Genomic DNA, 19,863 nt, shown 5'->3' with positions numbered 1-19,863 from the left:
GGAGGTTTCTTGGGCTAGAAGTCAGTCGCCACTGGAACTACAAGGAACCGAAGAGAGAATGACGACTGCTGCAACTATCCTGTCCCGGTGAAGCTCTGCTGCAGTCCTGAGCTATCTACCCTTCGTCGACCAGAGAAGATCCAGTCCGGAGTTCCCTTGAGCTTGGTGGGGATAACCAGCTCATCTTCAGCCAGAGGTCGTCTTCGTGGTCGAAATCGCTGCACACAGCTGTAGTGGTCCGGATAGCCACTTGAAGAGCCTCTCCTGTTTTTAAGGAGCGCACCTTTTATTCATTGTCGCTGCTGCCGGCCTCATACCTGTGTGGTGCAGACCCCTTCAGACGTCCCCGCTCCAGGAACCGTGGGTCTGCGGGAAACCATCAGGGACAACTGCCAGGGCACCAGCTGCACCATTCGAATAAGGTACTGTGTTCTGCTGAGGAAACTGGGTGAACCCCTCCTTCGGAAGCAAAAGTTATAAGAACATTGACAATATCAAAGTACTCTTGGCTAAGTTGAATCGTGAACTGTCTGACTGTGTGATCTTCGGCAACAGGCCCCTGGTGTCACTTGACCCTGGCTCCGGCCCTTTGACTCTTGAACTCCTGTCACAAGTGATTCTCGATTCTGTCTGCCTAACTATAATATTGCCTGTGATTTTTGCCCCTCTGGGTCTCTCAGGTGTTAAATGTGTTTTTTCCCCAGTAGCATTTTCATGTTAAGGATACGTGTTTATTTAGTAGACCGAACTGTCAAAAAGTGATCGCAATTGTATTCCTGGTAACGTGGTTTGTTGATAACACAGGGTGCTTACCTTGAGACATACTGTACAAAGTGAATTGGTTAGTTGTAGTACATTTTTCGTGTGGTTTTAAATTTAATAGAAGTGTCGTGGTTATAACAAATGGTTTAAAAAATAAATGTACTTATATTTTCATACCTGAAACCATGAGTCAGTGTTTGCTTGAGTCACAGTAATTGTGGACCACTTGTGTAATCTCTGCTACTGCTCATATACTCTTGAGATAAGCCTGGCTGCTCCGCCACTGCTACCACTCTGACATAGTAGTACAGGCTTGTACCAAAGGTAAAACTTGTATTGCCACCTGTAGTCTTAATTGTGTGTAGTGGTCCCTAAGGGCACTGCACAGGATTCTGCCCAACAAGCCCCCAGGACTTTCACCAAATGCCTAGCACCAGTGGCAGCTATCCTCAGAAAACGGGGCCACCACTTCTACCCATACCTGGACGACAGGTTGGTCCGAAGCCCAACACGTTAAACCGCGGCTTTGCTGAGACAAACAAACTCTTGATTTTCAGTCCAGTACGCCAAAACTTGCATGGTGCCATCAAAATGTTTGGTGTTCCTGGGTGCACATTCTCTCACTGGACAGGGACTAGTCAGACCCTCAGCCTACAGAGTGCAAAAAATAATAACCCAGTCACGCTCTTTCATCCTGAACAAACTAATCACGGTGCGCAAATGGATGGCTCTACTAGAGGGACCATGTCGTCCTGCATTCCACTAATACCCAATTGCAATCTACACATGCGACCAATACAGCTATTATTATATATTTTTTTTTTAAGCTACTAGATGGTCCTAGACACAAGGTTCCCGGGGAGACAAGATAACAATCACCCCAGCTCTCTCAAAGTCACTGAAATAGTCTGCGGCGATAACTTCTCCAAAGGGATGCCAGTAGTAGAACCAACTCACTATCGTGACCAGTACTTCCATGGCGGGTTGGGGAGCTCAACTAGGCAAACATCAGATCCAAGGCCTGTGGACTCCCGAAGAATCGACCCTAGACGTACATGTCCTGGAGCTGCAAGCGGTCCATTGGGCAGTAAAGTCTTTTCTTCCCCTGATCAAAAATTCAGTAGTGCGGATCCTCGCGGACCGTAACGCCACAATGTTTTACCTGCACAAGTAAGGCGGAACAAGGTCCAACACTTTGTCTCAGGAATCTCAGGCTATTTGGCACTGGTCCAACATCGCTCTGCAAGCATTCCACCTTCCAGGGATACACAACAGGCAGGTACTCTACGCAGTCCCACGAATGGCGCCTTCACAACAACCAAATAAATGATCTTCTCAGCGTGGGGCCAGCCTCCTCTGGACCTATTCGCCACAAAGTGCAGCAAACGATGCAAAGAATTTTGCGAGCAGGTTACTACGCCACAGCTCTCGGGGGACGCATTCTCTTTCCCATGGGGCGGCATCTTCGCATATGCGTTCCCTCCATTCCTGCTGATCAGGAAGACCATCCAGATGATCCGCAGGTACCATTGCAAGACAATCCTGGTCGGAGCGTACTGGCCCAGACAGACCTGGTTCTCGGACCTCTATCAGCAGACGACCCAATACATCTGGGGTCTTACACCAACCTCCTGTCACAGAACAACGATGCAATTCTGCACCACGACCCAGACTCCTTCAATCTGACAGCGTGGATCCAGATCATGCCGAAGTTGGCCACCTAGACCTCCTGCAGGACTGCCAGCGCATGCCAGCGGCAGGCGGGGCGCCTTCCACTAACCGCTCCTAGAAGCAGAAAAGGTTCTGCGCATGGTCTTCACAGCAGTCCAACCTTCTACCACTGACCATATGGCCACAACAGGTTCTTCCCTATCTACTGAAGCTGGCAAACGAAGGTCTTGTAATCTCCATAAAAGTACACCTGGCAGAAATCTCCAGGTTCACCAGGAAAAGAGACTCCCTCAGTAAAGCGACAGACTACTTAAGCACTTCCTAAAGGGTCTTTTTTCGTGTCTTTCCAGTGAAGAAAAGAATTCCACTGGTTTGGAGCCTAAATTTAGTTCTAGGTGCCCTCATGAAACTCCCCTTTTGAACCTCTCTTTGGTGCACATCAAGTTTGTAACTGGCATTCCTTATCGCCATTACATCCTCCAGACGAGTCTCTGAACTACAGGCCCTAGTGGTGGACCCTCTGTACCTCCGATTTGTGAAGGGCAAAGTAATCCAATCGTCAACTTATCCTGAAAGTACCATCTGAATTCAACAAGAATGCAACTATCGCCCTTACCTACATTCTTTCACAACGCCAGCTCCCCAACGGAGAGAGTATTGCACTCCCTGGATGTTAGAAGTACTACCTGGACCGGACAAAATACTTTAGAGCGGGGAGACTGCTTTTATTATATTTTGGGCCCTTGAACAAAGGTAAAGCCATCACAAAACAAGGCATCGCAAGGTGGAAATCCTCAGCGATTTCCTTCTGCCATACAGTGGCCAACAGGCCACTGCAGACTACAGCCAGGTCACATTCTACTAGAGCCACAGCAGCCTCGGCAGCTCTCTGGTTTGGAGTGCCCATCAAGGACATTTGCCAGGCCTCAACATGGGCAGTGCCTCACACATTCACTAGGCACTACTGCCTGCAACAACAGCACACGGAAGACGTGCAGATGGGATGAGCAGTCCTTCAACGGCTGTTCCAGTAAGGTAATCCCCGCAGCTTCTGGGGTTTTTAAACTGTGTATGTATACTTCTGGCATGCGCGTAAAAATGCAAATGTTTCAAATCTTTGTTTGCCTTTTTTTTTTTTTTTTCTTTCTCCTCCCCCGGACATGTATACTGCTATAAAATCTGTTCACAGCATGTGAATCCATGAAGATCCAATGCTGGAGAAGAGAGTAGTTAGTTTTCTTACCTGTCACTCAATTTCTCCATTGTTGGTATCTTTCATGGATTCACATCCGCCCTCAAGCCGCCCCCTCCATGCAAACATCCTCTACAGGGGGTGGTCCTTCAGCTGGAGTGGTTAAAATCTGAGGGAAGCTGCTGGGGCGGGGCTATACACTTGACGTCCTATTGGTGAAGACAAAAAGCAGCCACAATGCTGATGGACACTAAAGGCGTCGCAGGTTTTCCACAGGAAAAGTACTAAATCAAAATAACCAGGGATTCCCAGCCTGACGACGTGATATTCACAGCATATGAATCCATGAAAGATACCTACGCTGGAGAAATGGAGTTACAAATAAGAAGCCACTCCCTTCTCTGCAGCCTTCAACACCATCGAGCACACAATTGTCTTCATCCTTTCCCACGATATGAAGCGCTCGGGCACTAATGGTTTACATCTTACCTCTTTGCCCCCTTATTGATGATACAACCCACCTCTGTTAAATATGGGGGTCCATCAAGGATCTATGTTATTGGTTCTTATACCGCAGACTGTCGCCACTTGCATGGTTACTTGGCACCTCTGAAAATCAAGAGTGTGGTGTGGAGGATAAGTTAGCAGGACTCCAAGGAAAAGGAGGAAGAGAGCTGGGATGTGCTGGTGGCAGCTTCAGTGACCCCGTTCGCTGAGCGTAGGAGTATATTTCGGGTTGTAGCTGTAATGTGCTGTTGTGCTAGGCTATGTGTGGTTTTTGTTGTTGTGGTGTATTGAAGTACATGCAGTTTGTTGTGCCACAGAGGTTGTGTTTAGTTGAGAGTTTGAGAGGTGTATGCTGAGTTTATTTTTTTTAAAAAATCAGTAGGGATATTTGTCAAAGGTCTGTTATCCTGCACTGTCTGTTTTGATTGACTGTTGCGCATATCCATTCCCCTGTCGTGTATTGGTGTGATAGGCGTGCCCCTCCCTAAGATGTGTGTAGAATAGTGGGTCCCCCAGAGGGCTCTATCGTTCCCTCTAGTAAGCTTTTCAGTGTGCTGCAATTAACCACCTCTGCGGGTTCCTACCGATTGGGATCCATCAGTTTAGATCTGGGCACCTCTCCCCGTTTCTTATTTGATTCAGGCTTTCCTTCAGTGGCCCAATTAAGTCGGACACATCTCTAACCACGGTTTCCTGCTTATCCTCTATAGGAAAAGATTTACAAGACAACGTATTCTATTGGGTCCTCATTTGGGAGGAGAGTCTCCCGGTCTATGAAAAGTAAAACCATTAGATTAATCATACATTGGTGAAAAAATGAATTTATCAATACCAGATTTCATTGTGTATAACGACCCATATATTGAACATAAGTGACAAATATCAGGGATCATTCGAACAAAGTTAAATTAAAACAAACCCTAAGATTCACATTAGACGGATGTAAGGAAACGTCACACCCCACTTCATGGGACATGGGTTGTTTTCCCTTAGTGCTATTAGTCAAGAATAGGTATGAGGCTAAAATAGTCTCTCTAGACTCTTATGATAATATGGCCTGGAATAATATGAGGGTGCATGGATGATCCCAGAAAGCGATTTGAAAACTCTTGAGAATTTCGATATAAATAACAACGGTGTGTCCTTACCACTTTGTTTTGTTTTTAACAAATCGGTGCGTGTAATCTTTGATGCTCTGTTTTTAGCAATTTCCAAAACATCTTGAGGATAGCCTCTATTCTCAAATTCATCCACCAGGTTGTTGCATTCCTGTGTTTGAACTTCTGGATCAGAAATGATCCTCTTAAGCCTTAGGATTTGGCTATACGGTAAGCTTTGGAGCATAGCTCTGGGGTGAAAGCTAGAGTAATGTAGCAGGTTGTTTGCATCAGTTGGTTTGATATATGGATGTAGCGACTACGTTCTTACTAATTCTCAAATTAACATCCAGGAAGTGGAGATATGGATTACCGACTTCCACGGTGAACTTGATACGAGGATGTATTGAATTGATGTACTCAAAAAACAGGTCCAATTCTGCACGTGTGCCACACCATATGCCGCAAATGTCATCTATAAATCTCTTCCATGTCAGGAGGTAAGGGGACCCGCTCCTGGTCTTCAGCATCTTCCTGTAATCCTGCAAGAACAAGAAAATGATTATTCTGTTTTACCTGAGAATACACCATCCAGCATCTCAACTGGGCTGCAATCTGTGGAAACCGAGGGAAGAAGAAACATCACTCACCTGTGAGTACTAGCTTAAGGACTTCCTGCGAACCGCTACCACAGCTGTCGTTTGAACATTGCGACCTACAATAACGAGAAAGGGGAAAAACAATATTAGAACGTGTGCTTCCAAATCGAGTTCCAACAGTCTTACCTGAATTCCATCACGCTAGGCCACGCTTCATCCAGAGCACCACAGCAACATCTGCAAAGGAAAAGAGACATTCAGGTTCGCTTTCAATATCAAATAATTGCACATCGCTGAACTTACCTTAACGGATTCTGGGGGCCTGTTTTTCATCCGCTCATCCACTCACAGCACCACATCGGCCTGTGAGGAGAAGATAACACAGGTTAGCTTTAAAAGACAAAGGCGCTGCACTTTGCGCTTTCTCTTACCTAGAAACGTGCCTCTCCATCCGGCACGCCAGCATCAAGACCTTCGCACCTGAAAAGGAGATAAAGATATTAACCAATTCCCACCATAAACAGAGCAAAGACTTACAATTAACCTACCTGCCTACCAGCAGATTCGGGGTCACAGCAGGCCTGGGCCCAAGGAAGGCATACTGCACCAGTGAAGCAACTCGGGCAGCTCGCCAACAAACGTCAAGCACCCCTGCACAAGAAATGCAGGACGGATTGCTCACCCTACAAATAACTAAGGTGAGAAAAGAACCCAGTGGGAAGGGAATCGGTCAGAGGGAGGTGGGAGATTCACACATTAGAGACAGTTATCACAAATCCTCCCTTCTGTAATTGCAGATTCATTATTCAGCACTGGGCATCCAGGGTTCCAGATCTCGGAGCCTTCCAGACACCTCCGGGGGGTATCAGGTGAGCGTAACAGTCTCTTGGTAGAGTTGGTTGAGGCTGTCTCTTGGTAGAGTTCTCTCTTAGCATTGTATTCCCGTCTTGTTTATTGCTGAGTTTGTAGATATTTTGAGTATTTTCTGTGTAGTTGTAGCCGATGAAGACGTGTCTTTTGATAAGGTGGTTTAGTGGCGTTGTATAGATGTTTAAGAGGAGTGGAGATAACAAGGATCCTTGTAGTTGTCCGCAGGTGGTGTCTCGCGTTGCAAATTTGAATGGTTTAATGCATATTGCTTTTCTTGTAGACTGGATTAATCCAGAGCAGCGCTGTGTAGATGGTCCTGATTTCCTCCAATCTCTTTATGAGGATGTTATGGTTGGTGTTAAATGCGGCCCTACCACTAAATTTAATACCAACTCGGTATCTTCCGTTTAGCTGTATTTCTCCAGGCTTTGTTTCAGGGTTTTCCAAACTATATAGTTCTGTTGGGCACAAAGTTAATATATAATATTTTTATTTTTTTATTTACTTGTGTATAATCAGATTTTTACAAGGTCTTCAAGAAGAGCTCTTGGAAAACGAAAAATACGGTGTACATCAAAGAACAAAGATGGAAGAACATTTACAAGAGACATTCTTCTGACGGATTTAGTCTGGATTTGATATTGTTTAAGGCAATATCGAGCAGCTTTTCCGTCGCTATGGTCTGTCTTGTGTTTTCCCCTGCTATCAAGCGGTTCCACCATAATTATTCTTCTACAATGGTGGAACCTACACAGAGGCATCAGATAAGCGGCTCTCTTGTCTCATTTGTGGGCACGCCATCAGGAGAGGTCTTCAAGTTTGTTTGATTTTGTGACTCACATAGTCTGCACTCGTTGAAGTTGGTAGATAGTCTGATGGCAAACATGCTGTGTTAATAGTAGATTCAGGTGAGCTCTCATGAAAGTTTCCTCAACCGTTAGTCTGGAAAATTAATACAGTATGTCAAAGGGACTTTTACTTTGTTAAAGGTCGTTGGAAGATGTTTTAAGAGTTTTAGATTCTGCTTTCTCAATTGTAGCAATCCAGTCTTGGTTTTCCATTTTGGATTCGACGCTTTGTGGATTCATTTTCAAATCCTCTTCGGTGCAGGCTATGTCACTCAATTAGCCTTGTTGGGCTGTCGACCATGTGTTTAGTATTTTGAATTGACCACTTTTGATATCTTCAGCGATCAACTGATATACTGGGAAACTGTCTGGTAACCGGGTTTCCTGAACAGTTGCATAGTACTCTGCTCCACTGTTGCTGCAAGAGAGAAGAGGCTGAGTTCATGCCTAATTGCTGCCATTGAGGTAGATTTAGGCACTCCTCAAAAATGATTTCCACAAATGGCCTTCCAGTTTTGGCCACAGTGAGCTTGGTATGTTTAAAGTAGCGGCCTTCCCATAAATCAAAGAAGGAATCACTTTGGCCTTGTAAAATTGGATTGCCGGAAGTAATGAAAATCTTCCATATTTTTTATCAATGGCTCTGGTTTGGGCTGTAAGGTTTCTTGTTTTTTCCCACCTGCAGCATTTTCACCTCCTTTGCAAGAGCCGTCAATCAAGACTCCCAAGAATTTGAAATGAGTCGCGATTTCGATTTTGGTGTTGTCCAAAAACCAGTTTAGTTTCTTTTGAGGATGTTTTTCCAAAACCAGAATTTTTGTCTTTGATTTGTTAATTTCAAGGTTGTTCGCCTCTATGTATTGCACGAGGCGTTGCAAACCAATATGGGTTTGATCTAATCAGATCATCGGCGTATAAAATATGCAAGGCGGCCCCTTTGCCTATTTTTGGAGGAAAACGATCTCGTCTTTGCTTCTGTGTCTTTGTAATCTCCCAGAAAGGCGCTGAAAAGGACTGGTGCTAGAGGGCAACCTTGTTTTACTCCACGTTCCGAAGAATTTTCATTTGACAGTAGTCCTTGACGACTCAAGCGCACACGTAGTTTGGTATTCGCGTGAAGAGCGATCATCGGCTCCAAAATTGATGGACAGTGCCATGTTTTCAGTTTTGTCCTAAGTTACAGTCGTCCACTTTATCAAATGCCTGAGACAGATCTACAAAGGATAGGAAGACTCTTGGGGCGCCTTTCTTAATGTTTGATTTTATTATGTTCAGAAGTAGAATGTTCACCGCCTTACTTGCATTTTTTGGAAAGCCCATTTGGAAAGGATCTGAACTGTGGTTTTTGCCCAGTTCTGAAAATGTTTGAGTAGGGTTGCGTATATCTTTCCAATGATGTCTAAGAGGGCGATTGGGCGGTAATTGACAGGATATTCTGTTGCCCCTCTTAAAAATCGGGACAACTGCTTGAGTTCGGGATTAACTTTATTTTCCCGCATTGAGCAAAGATCTTACTCCATTCCTCAGGGTACTGAACATCTCCTCTGTCGTTTGGTAGGTTTTTTAACCATAATTTTATATTTCTTTGTCTCATGGTGAAAAGCGAACCATGCCTCTTATGGTGATTCTTTTCAGTTTTCTCAAAGTACTACATTTTGCTACCACGCCCTTGTCGTACACATGGCTGGTCTGGGTAGGGCCTTTCTGTCCTCCAGTCATCCCCACTTTGTATTTCGACTGAAGGGGCAAGTAATTGGGTCTTACTGACTCTTTTTGAGCTGGTTCGCCCGATGTTGCTCTTCTGTATTTTTCTGTTAGGTCTGTTATATTTGATGCTGTCAAACGAAGGCGTGTTAGTTGGCAGTTTGCTTCAATATTCATTTTTTTTTTTCTTTTTCTGGGGACAAGTGGTAGACCAAGACATTGTCAGCAAGTTGTGGTCGCTTTCTTTAGTTAACTTCAAATGTCGCTACGTGTGAAAGCAATCCATGGGTAATTAGTCAAGAGTTGTTTTTAGAATTTTCACATTCCCACGGGGGTACCACAGGTTGGCAGGCTTTCAGCCATGCCACTTTGTGGAAGTTTTGAGAGTTCATTAGTTTCAACCATGCCGTTCCTCTTTCTCCCGCTGAGGAGCAGGTGGAATGTCTGTTGGTGTTAATAGCAGAGTCCTTGCATTTGGCGTTTAAATCGCTGCATATGATTATGTGGGTAACTTCTTGCTCAACATAAATTTCGACGGTTACCTCTGCCACCGAAGCACACCATTTTGCGGTTGTTTTCTGTGGGTTCCAGTATAGATTGATGGTGGCTAACTGCCTTGTGATCCATAGTTGGCTCTTGGTGGGACCATGATGTTGAAACTGCCAGGATTCTGTAGGATTCGACTAGCTTTTTGATGACCCTAATCCCCGAGCCCGAACAAACTGCTAGCAATAAACCGGAGGATGGACGACCAAACATGCCCTTTGATGCAGGTGATATCTCAATGGAGACGCAAGATGTCACAGGCCCCCAAGTCTTGGTTTTCTGGGTTTGTCAAGTGGACGTGGCCTCTGGTGTTTCACAAGCCCATGCTTAAAACTTTTTTAAAGACCCCTTCCAGTTCCTGTTGGGGTGGCACGAACACTGATTTGTCGTTGCTATCTTCCGGATTTCGTGTTTACGGCTGCTTGCAACCACTTCATAGGCCCCCTCTGGGTTTTTTCTCGCCACTTGTCTCAGTATTCCTTTTGGGTGCTTTGTTCCTGGTGTCGAACTGCACGGTCTCTTTTGTTACCTCTGATTGTTCCCAATGAGGCAATGTCACTTGGGAACTTGTGAGCCATGGGCGTTTGACAAATTCCGAATCTATTTGATCTGTTATGGTTTGCTTCCCAGGATCCCAAATTCGTCTCCCGTCGCTTGTGGTTGTAAAGATCTTCAGTTTGTGATATATAGCAATGATTTTTTTGTTTTTTTTGTCAGTCTGTCACGAACCCTGTGTGGTTTTTGAGTCTCCTCATACGACCCCCACAGCTCAGAAAGGAGAAAGCCTGAGTGCTTGTTCTCTAAACACTTCTTGTGGGACGTCTCGTAGTGCAGCATCTTTAATATGCAAGTATGCTTTTGCTTTCTGCTCTGTGGTATGGCTCATTTTAATATGAAATCTTCTGAGTTTAGTGATCGCAGCTTACCAATTTTGCCTAGCATTTTGAGTATTCATTTACTATTGAGGACCATATAACTGTCTTTACTCGATGATTGCTCTATTTCAAAGAAGCAAGTTTCCCTTGTTTGTTTGCGATGTTTAATCGTGAGTGGAGTGAATGACCATACGATGGGGCTTCTGCTGTCCCTCTGCATGCGGAGGGTCTGGCGATTTGAAGACCTCATGACTTAAGGTTGGCTGACAGACTGATTGCAAATCGTTTTTTGGTACGTCTCGGTCATTGCGATGACAGGGTGTAGGCTTAGTTCGAAGAGAGCTATGGACTGGTGAACGAGTAATATCTTTGTTGCTAGTTACTGGTGTTAACCGAAAGGTTATGGGACCTACAGCGGCTTTGTCTGGCAGTTTCTGGATCCCAATGTTGAATTAAATCCAAGGCACTGGACACCAGAAAGTAGTCAACTGACCTAGGTGATTTGACAAGATCCACCACCACTTGGTCGACCGCACTGTTTTCTCGCTGGCCAACGAATTTAGTAGATGTTTTTAGAGTGGGTTCTTTGGCAGAAGATTGAACTGTCAGGTTGTTCATGTTGGTTACAGCTAGCTGGCCGTTCTGGCTAGTTGCAATGCAACTTTATGCATTATACGCGGTTCTTGTTTCAGAGTGGTCTTGGATCCTGATGTGACCGAAGTAGACGGAGGATTCGTTGCTCGAGTCACCCTCCGAATGGTTTTGTTGAAAATCGGGGCCATTTCGAGACAGAGGTGTTTGCCGATTGTCTGGAGGTGTTTGCGTTTCTTTTTCGATTCTGTTTGCTTGGACTGGTGAAGTCACACTTTTAACGTTTAGTTTTTAGTTTGGCTTCAAGTAGAGCAAGTTTTGATTCCCATAGGGCTTGCTGTTCAGTATTCTTAGTCTCCATTGCTGTTATATAGCCTTCAACAAAGATGAGTTTCGAATGCATCATGGCAATCACTGTTGTGTGGTCTTTCATTGAGTAAGTCGTTGATTGCTTCGTAAAGCTTACCGAACGGGGCGAAGGCGATTTGTTATTGCTGACATTACTATCAGAAGGTCTGATTTCTTGTTTGGCGAGTCTTTTTGTGTTTCTGAAGGTATTTCACTTAGTCCTGTTTTTTGGCGGGGTCCGGGTGGCAGATGCACAGCGATTGGGTGAAGGAGAGTAAGGAACTGACACTTCAACCAAGTGGTTTGCCTCTAGGTCCAGCATTTGCAATGGTGGTAGGTTCTTCACTCCTGAATTTCCTAGACTGTGACCTGAGGCTTCGTGAACCATACTGGTTGAGTTTCTTTCTAGTTCAGGTTGATGGAAGTGGACTTTAGCCCATGCATGGCAGTTGTTGCAGTCTGTAGTGTCACTTTCAGGCAAAAGGGTCAGGAAGGCTGATAGTATGGCCTCACCTCTTGCACGGTTGGTTACAGAGCATGGGAGGAACAGAAGGACCTCTTTTTCCTTTTTGCCAACTGGGCATGTTTGTTCATTTAGGACCTTGTCCAGTTGTTTGATAAATTGTGTCGGGGTATTACCAACTTTTTTCGCTAATTGAAGGCCAGATGGGGAAAAACTTAAAGTTGGACTTTGACACAGCAATGATGGAGAAAGAACGCCTTGATTGTTGGGGTTGCTGTCTGTTTTCCTTGACTTTATTGGGGGTGTTACTTGAATTGCCTCCGGTATTTCTGCGTCAGACAATTCAGTGTCTATCTAGTTTGCGCTTATATTGCTTTTTGAAAAAAATCCTTTAAAGCGATTGAAATCAATGGATTGGGTAAGATTTCTTTCCGGGTTCAGTTTTCTTATTGGATCCAAGTTTTCTTATCAGGACTTTAAATGCGTCATTCTTTACTTCTTGGGTGTCATGCTTTTCGATGTTCGAAACCACGTGTGATTTTTCCCTTTCCTCCTTTTTTTTTTTTTTTTTTTTTTTTTTTTTTTTTGTAAGCTATTTTTTTTCGTGTAGACACAGATGATTTTTTAGGAGTAGGCTGCTCTGCAGATGGCCACAAACGGTCGTCGTTCGGGCAGTCATTACTTCTGCCACTGATTATGTGAACTTCGTCTTGTGGATCCTGTTCTACGTTGGATTTTAAAACTTCTAGATCTGAGGTGACTGGATTTGGAGGTACATCTCGTTTTTTTCTCATAGTTCAGGTTTTTGAAAGTTAACGTTTGGCACTGCCACCGGGTCCGCGGGGACCTGGGCAGTTGTGTTGAAGTAAAGACTGCCCGGAACGACGGGTAACCTTACGGCTTCATCTGTTTCATGAGTAGAATCCAATTGAGATTTTGTCACAGTAAGATTCGGCCCCCTGTGAGGTGGGTCAGTAAAATCTTGGTTCGGTGCCAAGATTTCCTCTTTTCACAGGTTTGTTGTTCGTGGTCTGAATCCTTGCTCATGGCAATCGGAACTCCACTCCCGACATTCCTCCACTCCACCAGATCAGGGTCCAACCGAGGCTGTCATTTGATGGCCTTGGTTAAAACTCCACTCGCCATGGGCGGGTACAGGAGTCAGTAGATGAGGACATTTCAAGAGGGGCCGACGCTGATGAAGATGTCACTAGCCCATCGGCGTCGACCATGGAAGGTACAGGCGGCAGGCCTAAAGCCTCGCCGACACCATTTAAGACTTCCACAGTTGGTGCGGGAAGCCACTTTCCGTGAGGTAAATTGTTGTCGAAATTGGAGGCATTTTCGATAGCACCCGATCTTGTTGAGCACGCTAGGGGTCGCTGAAGAGACAGTGAAAAAACTGGCGTGCGAACAAACTGGTCAGGAAAGTTGTCTCTGGTAGCAGCTGAGGCGGCGAGGTCTTACCTCTCCTGACTGGTGATCTGTTTTCTAGTTGAGTGCTGTGACTTCTCAGACAGTGCCTGCCTGTTTCTGCGACGGAAGGCAAGTTCTTTACTGGCACCAGGGTCCCAGCCGTCTCCGTATCGGGAGTAGCGGGGGCCCCTCGTTTTCGTCGACTGCTGAGGACTGCGCTCAACTCTGCGCTACAGATGGACGTTAAGTGGGACCACCCACACGATTAGCAGCAATGAAAGACTGCCGAGGACTGCACTCGACTCTGCATTTTTCCTCTTATTGCTGCTCTCACAAATTAACCTTTGCACCTTGATATAGAGTGGAGGCATCAATCTCTATAAACCGGATATCCTTTTTTCCTTGTGGCAATTTTTCCCGTCTCTTTTTTTCCTTTTATGTTTAAAGACTTGTAATGTTGGCAATTGGTGCATTACGCTCGTTCCCAGGAGGGGGCGGAGCCTGCCGGCGGGCACATGTTCAGTCACGTGACTTCTATCCACTTGAAAGAGCAGACACTATCACCCTTGCAGCGTTAAGCCCGGCCACGGAGTAAAGGGCGGTGCATTTTGTATGTACTAGTACTGTTTTGCTGCTGTCTGGCTCTGAGTGGCGATAACGCTTGGATGCACAGATCTGGCAACAGGATACGGACCCTGGACTGAGCCAACAAACCTATATCTGGAGGAGTTCCAGCAGGAGTCCACAGACGCACACCGAGGTAAGATTGATTACATGGCCGACCTCGGCCCCCAGAACCGTTCCAAGTTAAAACCATCCTTGCATCTGCGAGACTGTGTTGTAAATCAAAACATGTTGGGAATTCAAGGAGCTGGGAAAGGGGCAAATCTAACCGAGTCGATTGGAAAGATTTTTGCGAACTTCCTACAATGGTAATTAACAGCATGGGCAAACAAGAAAAAAAATTACTGAGGGACTGAAATCAACTTGACATTGGTAAACATTCTAAAACTGGATGCCATCGGAGAAAAAAAAAACAAAGCTTTTTATAGTATATATTGACATGCACCAAGCATTCAATACAATCAACAGAGAAATGCTGTAGCAGAAATTAAAAAATTGGGATTGTCCGTAAGGTCTCTTACAACCTATAAAGGTCCTACGTACAATGACAACAATTCAAATAAGAATAAACGAAAAAGGACAACTATCTGAATCAATGATGACGAAAAAGGGCGTAAAACAAGGCTGCCCAGTTGCTGCATGTTTGTTCAAATTGTTCATTGCCGACGCACCTGCTGCATTGAGTGATGTGAAATGTTTTCCTCCTATGATAAATGGGCAACAATTCAATTACGTACGCTGACAATTTAGTCCTGATGGATAAAACACAGATTGAACTCCAACGATTATTGACAAAGCTCCAACTTTACATGAACCATAATGAGTTAAAAATAAACGTCAGCAAAACAAAAGTCGTGCAAATTGGATCAGTAAAAGGTGTCAAATAAAAACTTTCGTTGGAGGATTGAAAACATACCCATCTCAGAAATAGCGGAAATCAGATACTTGGGCGTTACGGTCAGCAAATCGATATGCGAATGGAGTTGGGTACAAGATATTGTACATCGAACCAAAACCTTAGCCATACAAGGTGCACGAATCCATAATCTATATGGAAGATTCACATTAACATCAGAACGGACGTTTTACCTACAAAAGGTAATACCGGCCATCACCTTTGGTGCTGAAGCAGGGTGGAACGTAGACTACAGAATTTGGGCAAAATTGGAAGGGCTATTTTGGAGGCGAGTATTAAAACTGCCAAAATATATATTGATCAGTTATCAGACATGAATTGGCATTAGATGCACTTCATGTAAATGTGACTTGGAAGTCATTAGCCCTGTTAAGAAAGATGATAAACCCAAATCTAGAACCAGCGTATGAAATACTCACACCCAATCATAGCCGACCATATGTGGGAACACTTTCGAAATGGGCAAAAGACCTAAAGGCAATTATGCACGCGGCGGAAATAAATTGTGAGATGCTGATGGCTCGACCACAAATTGCAAAAAGAAAACCAAGAATGGGTGTGGATTCAAAACCTTGCAATATTTGAAAGCTTGCCAACTACCCCAAAATTTTGTCCTACCAAGAATAAATTGAACGTAATGCTGAGGTATTTGTTGCAATTCCCGTCACGACACCATCGTGATGGCTTTCTTCGCCTGCGTTTGAATGCCATTAAAACAAAAGAAATGCTATTAATGAGACATGATCAGACCACGAAGGACAATGTATGTAGATACTGTGGGTCTGAAATAGAATCGATAAGGCATTTAATCACAGAATGTCATATGCTTAAAGACTTGAACTCTGCATTTGGAACAGTTTGCTTCTAAAAACATGGATATGGACGACTGGTGGTTCCGAATAATAAGTGGGAGTTCAGTGCATATGTCATGCTCAGTCATAAATTTTGTTGACGCCATCATGTGTGGAAATGGTGGGAAAGTTGATTAAAGAAGTAGAAAATTAGCTGACACGGGTGGGATACAGACATAGAGGAATTTTCCTTTTGGATGATTTTTGTAAATGTTTTGTAATAAAAGTTTGTAATAAACTAAATGTTCCAATAAAAAAAGATGTTAGGTATTTCACACTCTTAATATTGGTTTACTTATCAGATATCTGAGGCCACTCCTTCTGGGACCTTTCTTTGTTCTCCTCCTAAATGTCTCTGAACTTGACCAGGTAAACTCTGAGTTAACTCGCTTGTCTTTTTTTTTTTCTTCCCTCACAGACTGCCAATGTTGAGCAATAGTTATCATTTCTGACCCTCCTGGGTTCTCCTCACATACGGGTTCTTGCGTTCTCAACTTTCCATAGTCAACGTGACAGTCAGATCCCCGTAGCCTCCCCTTCTCAGAATCGCCCTGGTACCTTCCTTCCGCATGGGCTGATTCCCCAGGCTCGTCTTTGGGATGTATCCGCTACGGCTTCTTGTCATTTCTTCAACTCTTTCTCTCTCTCTCTACTGACCTGGACTGCGGTCCCAGGTAGTTGGCAAGCTTTCAAATATTGCAAGGTTTGAATCCACGCCCATTCTTGGTTTTCTTTTTGCAATTTGTGGTCGAGCCATCAGCATCTCACAATTTATTTCCGCCGCGTGCATAATTGCCTTTAGGTCTTTTGCCCATTTCGAAAGTGTTCCCACATACGGTCGGCTATGATTGGGTGCGAGTATTTCATACGCTGGTTCTAGATTTGGGTTTATCATCTTTCTTAACAGGGCTAATGACTTCCAAATCACATTTCACGTTCAACCTACCGGTGCTTTGAGATCATACAATGATATATAGAGCGCTATATAAATGCAAAGTAACATACCAACACACCCCCGGGAAAGCTGCTGTTGTAAAAAAGTGCACCCTACGACTATACTGACTTCTTCGTAAAATGAGATGCAGTTTATCAGGGACGCAACACCAGGCACGCTAGAAGCATCTTCTACACATTCCACTCTGCAAACTAACATGCAGACAAAAGCAATATGTTATCCAGAGCATGGAACACCCTACCTCTTTACATCTGCACTGCATCGTCCATCACCACCTTCCGAAAAAGCCTCCATGTTTCCCCACACTTAATTCGGCTTCCATCGTCCTGCAATCTACTATCTAGCCGAATACAACAACATGAAAAACATATGGAAACTGCGGTTTCACTTCCCATCTGTAGCACATTTTGAACCTTCGAAGGTACTCTGGGACCCTCTGCGTAGGAACAGCGCTGAACAACAATTCAAATAGTTGTGGTGTACCATACAAGGTGTATGATAGGCTGGATGAGACATCAAAGTGCTTGGGTTCTAGCCCTGTGGAGAAGTGTATACCCAACGTCCTTTGTAACCCCCTTTTGTAGCTACCTTTGTTCCCAGACTCTCCTGTCAATGAGCTTGGTGGTTTGCGTTAAGGCACTTATTTATTTGTATTCATAATGCGCCTAAAACAGGCCTGTAGGTATAGTAGCGTTGTGTTAGGCAGAATCACATGCAGTACCCTTTGGGAACACACATGCAATTAAGACTACAAGTGTAAGCACAATTTAACCTTTGGTACAAGCCTGTACTACACAGTAAAGTGGTAGCACTGGCTGAGCAGCCAGACTTATCTCAAGAGTAAAGTGAGCAGTAGAACAAGTTACACAAAGGTCCAACAAATACAGTGATTCAAATATACACAGATTCAAGGTTTCTTGGTAAAAGAATATACACTTATTCACACAGTCAGTTGGAAAACATTCCACTAGCAAGAGCAGCTCAATATCACACACTACTAAACTATAATGCACCAACAATATGTTACTGAACATGTTCAGCTCCCCTGAAGTGGGAGCAAAATGGCACTTCAGTTACTTTTAAAGGGGATAAAAAGACAACGTTGTAAGAAAGGCAGCCCAAATACATTCATAGGCAGGGCAAAGGGTTCAGTTGACTACAACCAGCAATTCTTATCAATAGGCCTGGGCCAAAAGTCAATGGGTCAGAGTCTTTGTATAGGATAGCGCAGTTCTGGTAGTAAACGGTCAAGTCTTTGCCACAGATTTTAAAAGAATTTGGCTAGGCGAAATGTTTGACGAATGTTTAGGGAAGGACAGGCCTTCAAAGAAGAGACATTCCACGAATGTACTCGATGGGCGAAAAGATTTCCGGACCGCTTTTGCACAGTACCTTGTCAATGAAGAAGAGCTGTAGCTGAGGCAGTTGTTCATGGCAGTTTGAGCAGATCTCACTCTTCCTGAGCTTCAGTCGTGGGGACAAGGAGGACGTCAGGAGGTTCCTGCACTGCCCAGGGATGAGGCCACAAGCTTCAGCAAGATGTTGATTTAAGGTGCGAGTGCCTTAAAGTACACAAGCTGGTTTCCTTCCCTCTGGCTATCCGGTTTTCAACAGCACTCTGATGACAATTTGACCAAAATAGGAGAGTGTCCAGGTGGCTTGTGAGCTGGTTGTTCCCACCAAACTCAAGGGAAGAGGTTAACCTTGAATGGCTTCTCTGTTGATGGAGTTTCAGGCAATTTGGACCTGCAGCAGGGCTTCACCGGTCGTCCAGGAGTTGCAGCAGTCCTCTTCCTTCAGCTCATCTTCAGTTCTTTCATTCGAGTGGTCGACTCTGCTTTCCAAGTCCCAGAGACGTGCTTTTAAACAGTTTTCCCCCATTAATTCCAGCCTGGCTGTCCCTCCCACAGCAGGGTGGCCAATCACACCAGAGTGCATTCAGGTCTCCTGGGAGACTAAGCACAGGGAGTTTCGGGCACCTCCTCACATCCTGTCCACCCCAGACACTGAAGCCCACCAGAGGGGGGGGGGCAGGGTGGCAAGGGGGGGGCGGGGCAGGGGGGAGGGGGCAAGGGGGGGCGGGGCAGGGGGGAGGGGGCAGGGGGGGACAGGGGGGGGCGGGGGAGGGGGCAGGGGGGGCGGGGGCGCAGGGGCGGGGAAGGGGGAGGGGGGAGGGGCAGGGGGGGCGGGCGGGGGCGGGGCGGGACAGGGGGGGGCGGGGCGGGACAGGGGGGGGGGGCAGGGGAGGGGGGAGAGATGACCAGTGTTTTTACAGATGGGTCTGCGGTGCCATATTGCAAAACATGGCTGACCCGATTTTCTTTTATTTTTTATTAAAGTTACCGTTGTTAGCAGTTGGGAAAAATCATGGTAGTTTGACCTAAACCACTGCCAGCAGCCATTTAAAGTAGGCAAGGGTAACATTTGACTGTTACATGGGTGTTGTGACTCGAGGAAAGCTAGGCAACCCCTCCAGCACTCTATAGTAAGATAGTGTGTGCTGGGGCAGTACTTTTAAAGTGACTAGTAAAGTCAATTTCACTTTATATGCTCTGGGAGACAGTAGTCAGTCCCAGAGAAGGTATTTAAACCTTGGGAAGTCTAAAAGACATCCCTGTGCCACTGCACTGAAGGTGCTGTGAGTTGTGTTAAAACTCCATAACCAAAGAACACAAAACTAAAACGCAGTTCAAAATCCAAGGAAGAGTTGGGGGGGGGGGGGGAGGGAGGGAGCTCACTCTTCCCAGGTAAACAAAGAAAATCCTAGAAATCCAGCAAAGTTGCTGGGGGTCTCAAAAGGTAAGGGAAATTAGCACATATTGAGAATTCTCCCTAACACGCTGACATAACATACACAACATAAACTGACATGTTCTAAAATGAAGTCCACTTAGCATCGTCTACAACTCTTAGCTCGCAAATGTCTTGATGTGGTTGGTAGCTTAGTTTTTAGATGTTGCCCCTGAAGTGTAATGTGCTACTTTTAGACTTGCACATTCACCCACTCAAGTTGAGAAGGGGGTACAGC

The 19,863-nt window shown here is 45.0% G+C and overlaps 1 protein-coding gene across 4 annotated transcripts in view; it reads left to right on the top strand.

Moving 5' to 3' along the window:
- LOC138511145 (histone-lysine N-methyltransferase NSD2-like) overlaps window positions 1–19,863 on the top strand; it is a 583,237-nt gene that overhangs the window by 10,513 nt on the left and 552,861 nt on the right. The gene's annotated exons all lie outside the window — the stretch shown is intronic.

The sequence above is a fragment of the Ambystoma mexicanum genome, chromosome 6p, assembly GCF_040938575.1.
Source record: "Ambystoma mexicanum isolate Mex_15411 chromosome 6p, UKY_AmexF1_1, whole genome shotgun sequence".
NCBI classification, from domain to species: Eukaryota; Metazoa; Chordata; class Amphibia; order Caudata; family Ambystomatidae; genus Ambystoma; species Ambystoma mexicanum.
The sequence above is the reverse complement of the archived record's forward strand: the minus strand, read 5'-3'. Positions and strand labels throughout refer to the sequence as shown.